Here is a 6,676-nt window from a genome sequence, read left to right on the forward strand (position 1 = left end):
CCGTTTAAACTTTGAAAACGGCAGAATTACCATCAAAATTATGGATTTGATCTTTCAATACTCAGTATAATGATATCAAAAATCAAAAAATTATTTTAAACTTCAAATGCGTTAGATTAAGTCTAATGGAGCCGATCGTCGATTCGAAAATTCCATCATCGAAAATGACTTAGGAGCACGGAGGAGGCTCCGTGCTCCTGAGAGCACAACAGTATATATATATATATATATATATATATATATATATATATATAACACGTGGTCACATGGAAAAATAAAAAAAAATAATAAAAAATAAGGTCAACCATGCATACCAATCTATGTTGGAAAAAAAGTCTACGTTGTACCTTTGACTGATCTATATATACCCGTGCAATGTACGGATGTATTTATAATAATAATTTAATTATATTTCGTAATATATAATTATAAAAATTAAAAAAAATTAAATATTAGATTTTTTAAAAAAATATATAAATTTGTTTTTTCTATTTTTCTCTTTAACTTTCAAAAAAATTATATTTTATTTTTTCAAAATTTCAATTAAGTTGATGTATTTAACCTCTCTTCGTCAGGATTACATCACTAGTTCATTCATCTCTTATAATTTATATCAAAATTATCCTAAAATAACAACTATTTTTTTGACATGCACACATAATATTTCTCAAAAAAACATATCCCACTACTATTAATTTATTTTTTTTCATCAAAAGAAGGATTAGAAAACAAAAGAGACTTTTTCCCGTCTCTATCATTTTAAATGATCATCTTAACTCTACATGGCCACAAAAGTAAAAGGTTTTACTTTTCTATTCTCCGTATAAGGCACAATATATAGAAGAGTGAAACAGGAACCATGAGTGGACCTTTCATTTTTTTTTTACAAATTAAGGATAAATTTTGAAGAGAAAAAAAAGTTAAAATATATATAAACTCTCATGTGTAATATGTTGGACTTTTAAAACAAAATTTTATTTAATATTGAGGGTCGTCTAACGTAATTAAGTAAAATAAAATTAGAACTAAAGTTCATACAAATATACTTTTTTGACTTTTCAATAAAAAGAAAAAAAATATATTGTAACTAAATTATTGTAATATATGAAACATTTAAGAACAATGCTTCAATACACTATAAGTATTGAAATCAAACTCTTAATTAGTAAAAGGTATAATTGTATTTTACATAAAGTAACCTATTGAGCAGGTTACCAATTTGAATTAGTTAATATGACAATATTGAAAAAAAATTAGTAATATATACCAAATTTGTTAGCATCCAATAATATTAAGTATCTTATTTAGTTTTGTTACTTACCAAATTAGATAATACCCAATTTGTTATCCAACTCAAAAAAATATTAAATTTAAATTTAAGTTTTGAAGTTGGTATTGTAATGTAAAGTTTTAATTTCAAAATTTATATTAAACTTTTAAATTTTGAATCTACATTGTCGCAATGTGTAAGTTACGTTATCATTCATTTTAAAACGACATTTTGAAATATGGAATGATATGTTTTATAAATTGAGGTATGTATGAAATTAAACGATGTGATCAGGGGTATATAATATTATAAAATTATAATCATGCACAATAGGCATAGCTGTTATTTATTATGTTTTGTAACCTGGCATACAACTGCTGTATACAGTTTCAATATCGTATCTATTTTAATTGAGCTTTTTTGCACAGGCTTGGGTATGCACCTGTTTAATACGTGTCCTTTGCTCGTGTATTAATTTATTTGTGCCTTAAAGATTAATACACACGAACCAACAGAACGTTATTAAAACAAATCCGTAGAGGAGACTATCGTTGTAGAATATGGAAGGAGGTAATAATAATAATAATAATAATAATAATAATAATAATAATAACTTATAATTTTTATAAGAAAGGTTTATTATAACAAAAAAAAAACAACAACATTAATAAATACAATGTTCATAACGATCATTAAAAACGATTAAACAAAATACAACGCCACCACCACGCACACACTCAGTCCACTGTTTCGTCCTAAACCTGCTATGCAAGGTCGGGGGCAAGTTCTCGACGCACTATCTACCCTTACACCGCTCGCAGTACACGAGGATGTTGGTTCAGTTACCTCAGGGGTGGACGCGGCTGGGACTGGATGAGCGACCTTGTCATTCTCGTTTCACCTTAGAATTACCCATTATATATATATGTATAAATATATATACTAAGAGAAGAGGTAGGGAAGGGGGGGAGAGAGAGAGAGAGAGATCTACTACAGAAAGTTAGATAGAGATTATTCACTTATCTACTTGAACGTTTGATTACTTTCACTTTTTTTTTTTTATTAGGTTGTAAACTTACGTATTAAATATTGATATGTGCTAGAGTCTCAGCTAGCGAGCTGAAGCGCACTCTTAACTCTTGAGACCGTAACGAGTAGTTTGTGGTTTTTTGAATTACTAACTATGAGCTCTAAGGTGTAAGCTTTGAATTAACGAAATATAAAAAATTTTATTTTTATTCTATAACGAGTGGTTTGTTGGGGATTGAGAGAGAACGGCGGAAATTTACTACTTATTTATGATTTTGGCTTTCCCTGACGCTGTTATTAAAGTTGGGTATTCGCTCAGAACGAACACGGGGAACGAAATTTTAACTTATCTGGTTATGTGGACGACGTAAATATATAGATAGATAGATATATATATATATATATATATATATATATATATATGATACATAAATAGTTAACACCTAAGATAAACAGTAGAGAGAAAAAGATTACAATCCATTAAATTTTGCTCTGCTTCGAATGGAAAAGTATTCCGTAAAAACGGCACGTACGGTGTTAGTTAGTTTCAGAGTTAGATAACTCAAACGAACTTTTGGTGCAAAAACACCGTTATTTAAGACCACTTTTGCTGGTTGTTGATGTATGAACTATACCGCAATCTTCCCATGTTCACATCGACATTTCGGTTGTTATTATTGACCCCTGTTCAACAAAATGTAGTTCACGGTTTGGGTAACCACCACTTAATTAGTAGCTAAAAAAAATCGAGTAAATTAATTAAACTAGAATAAAATTCATACATCCCTCAAAGGTCGATAACCCAACCCGGAGGTGTTAAATACCATTGATCGTTTCACCTTTATATTTGCATCCAAACATTAATTGTACTAGTACAAACGGTACCAAACACGTACAATTAAACCAGAACGAAAATATATAAAAACGAAAGTTTTATTCGTACAAGCCATCTCATAAACCGTTCTCTTTTCAGTTTTTGAAAACAATTGTTATTTTTGTTAACTCTATAATCCCAAGTTTTTATCTTTGAGGTTTCATTTAATTTGAAGTTAAAGTGAGGTGCTTCGTTGAAATCCGGAGAAAGCCATAACACAGTAAAAAAATAAAAATAAAAACTTCTGGTTAATATATATTAAATTATACGGCCGTACGTATGAAAAGATAACAATAAAACAAACTAATGTAATGTAATGTGCGGGCGGTTCATTATCTACTATAAAACAAAATTTTTTTTCATTTTCAAAAAAAAAAGGACACTTTGTTTGTGAAACCTATCTTATGATAAAGTACATTTTTAAAATAAAAAAAATTTTTTTCTTCTCGGCTGTTATTATGGTCTGTTTCGAAATTATATGGTAGTTTATCGTACAATAACATGTCATGCTCGTTTGTTTGGGAGTGTTTTGACCACCTCTCACTATAATAAGAGTAACAAAAAGTCTATGTAACAAAGGCTGACGCTGAGCCAGCTACACGAGATGTTAGTTGTTGTAATGTGTTTTTGCGGCCTTCTACGGCGGCGTTATTGATAAAACCGTCCATTTGAACGAAGTCGTGTCAAATAAGCAAACTATTGTCACAACTAAGTTAGGAGTGTATATACCGGGTTTTACCATTAAACCTTTTAGGATTGTTGACTCCCCCCAAGAGGTACGTTAAAACGGTTTATGCAAATGACCCGGCCCGGCTACATTGCCGGGTATTGACAATGGCGTCCCGAGCTGGATTTGACGCCTTCGAAGGACCCGGTCGTGTGAGTCCGCCGCCACGTCCCGCCCTTCGACTTCCTCCGACTGCACCTGTTCCGCTAGTGGTTGTTGAAGCACCACGACTACGCTGACCCGAAGAAGCTGCCACTAGGCGCGTTCGAGGGGATGCCGCCCGACCCGGGTTTCCTGCACACGTGGGGCCGGGTGGTCCTCGACCGGGCGCTGCGGCGCGCGGTCCCGTAGCACGACGACTTCTTGTAGTTGCCGCGCGAGGGCGAGAGGGGGTTGAGGTAGTTTAGTTACCGGCATTAGCCAGGGTTGCGGTTGCAGTGGTTCTGGTACTAGCCGTTGATGCTTCCAAGACGCCTGTGCAGTAATTGTAAATTGTGAATGTAATTTCGTATTATTATCATCGCCAAGCCAAAGATTAATTAAGCTAACAATTTGATATATAATATATATATCCGTGAGGCACACCAATGCAGTGTGGAGAGGTCCCGGATTGCCGGTTGCAGCGGTGCCAAATGGTCGGGCCGACGCGGCTGCAGCCCACGAGGCCGTTGTCGAACGTCAACCTGGGTCGCTTCGTCCGTCGCCGCGTTCGGCTGCAGTGCCAAGATTAGCAGCCCCGGCTGGTCAGCTAGCTCTCCCTCTCGGAGCTGGCCCACTCGGAGGAGGAGGGGCCGGTCGTCTGGGTCGACTAGTGGCGCCAGCGCTTCCGCAGGTTCCCGGGGCACTAGGAGCAGTAGTACAGGCCGCCGGGGAAGCTGTAAAGGAAGCGCTTTAGGTCGCTAGTCTAGAGGCGTTAGGAGACCCGGCCTATAGGGCCCCTCCGGCCGCCGCGCCGCGAGTGGCTGTAGTAAAAGCCTGTTATGTTAGGATCATTCAAGATTATTATAACGAAGGGAGAACGGATACTTTGAGATAGATTTAAAACAAGTTTTAATTAGCATCAGCAACGTTTCTAGTCAGTAGCGCATAAGAGTAGTTTAATTACCAAAAACAAAGGAAGTCCGCCTTCCGACGGCCACTGCACCATAGGAGTCAGCAAGCGGCTGTCGCAGGGGTACTGGCTGTACGCGTACGCAGGCCTGGGCAGCTGGCCGATGGGCCCGGCCTGGATGGCCAAGATGTGCCCGCTGTGCCAGATGAGGAAGCCGCTGCCCAACTCGATGTGGCTGATGTGAGTGGTGGAGCAGGTCCGGGGGTTTAACCACAGATAGGGGGAGCTTCTTCCGGTGAGCACGATGAGCAGGGCCACGTTCAGCCAGCTGGACCGGCCTTCGGCCACACTCTTGGACCGGAAGCTGCAGGTTGACGCGCAGGCGTTGAGGCCGGCTTACGGGCCCCCGGTGTGGCACAAGAACAAGAGCTGGGGCGGCCGCCAGGTGTTGCGCGGCTTCTTCGTGGACGATCCCAAGCTCTTCCACAAGAACCCCGGGGCTCCCCTCCCCCTGCAACGCAAATCTCACCTGCACACGTTCCTGAACTCGAACCACCTACTCCTCCCCTTATCCTCCCACCGAAACCCAAGAGTGCAAGAAGTGCACCCTTTAAACTTCGTAAGTGATTGAAACTCCTAGATTAGGTAACTAACCGCAGGAATAAAAAATCCCTAGACTCTAACTACTTACCCCTAAACCCGGAAAACCCTAAATTTCCCCGGGAAAGTAACCAATTCACCATGTTATTTCTCACCGAAGGCACCCTTAATTTTTCATTAACCTAAGGTACCTTCAACGTGTTGATTTTCACATTGGTAAAGTTAGAGAAGCTCCCAGTTAACATTAAACTCACAAATTGTTACAGTAAGTCAACTCTTTTAACTTACGAAGAAATATATAAATACGAGAGAGGACGAACAGAGATAACAACAATGAATAAAATAGTACCTACTTTTTAATAACAGCTATTAATCATATCAAAGGTTATAACCCCTCTGGTACTTATGATATGTGAGAATTAATAGAGGGTGGTTCACATTAACTAAATTTCGCCTTTGGAGAATAAGTCATTTTCCCTATGGATAGCTGATGAGATTTATTATATATTTTATACAGAAAGTCTATAGCCCCTCCTCAAAACTAATCCTCACCTTTTTGAATTTTATATTTTGTCGTAAAAAGAATAGTAGTGTGGTACATAGATTTCATAGAGATAATTTAAAAGGGTAAAAGAGTTAGAGAGAGTTTTACGTAAGTTGAGATGTCCGTGTATATATGGGTCCCTTTTTTTTTCATGTGTGTTTAATTTTTCAACATATTAAAATCTCCTTATGAAGTTATGTAGTACATTTAAAACTAGTAAATAAAAAAATTTATCTACCGACTTTACATTATACTAAGATTTCTGCTGGATGATAAAACCGTATCCATAGTAAGTAGTCCATGGATAAATTTCCTATAAAACCAGAATCGTTTTATAAAACCGGATGTTTTAACCAAAATAGGTTGATTCTTATAATATTGGAAGAGTTTATGGATGTTGTTATCAACCTTAAGTTTAATGTTGATTTGATATTTAAATTTATGTTTCGTTGTATTGTTTGAATTAATATTTAGTTTAAGTTAAAAATTTATATTTTGTGTTTAAATTTTATTTTGAAAGTCAAGTTTAAGTTTTAAATTAAATTTAGTTTTTAATTTTAAACCGAAAGTCTAATTTTCAC

The sequence above is a fragment of the Ananas comosus genome, linkage group 18 (assembly GCF_001540865.1).
Source record: "Ananas comosus cultivar F153 linkage group 18, ASM154086v1, whole genome shotgun sequence".
Lineage (NCBI taxonomy): Eukaryota > Viridiplantae > Streptophyta > Magnoliopsida > Poales > Bromeliaceae > Ananas > Ananas comosus.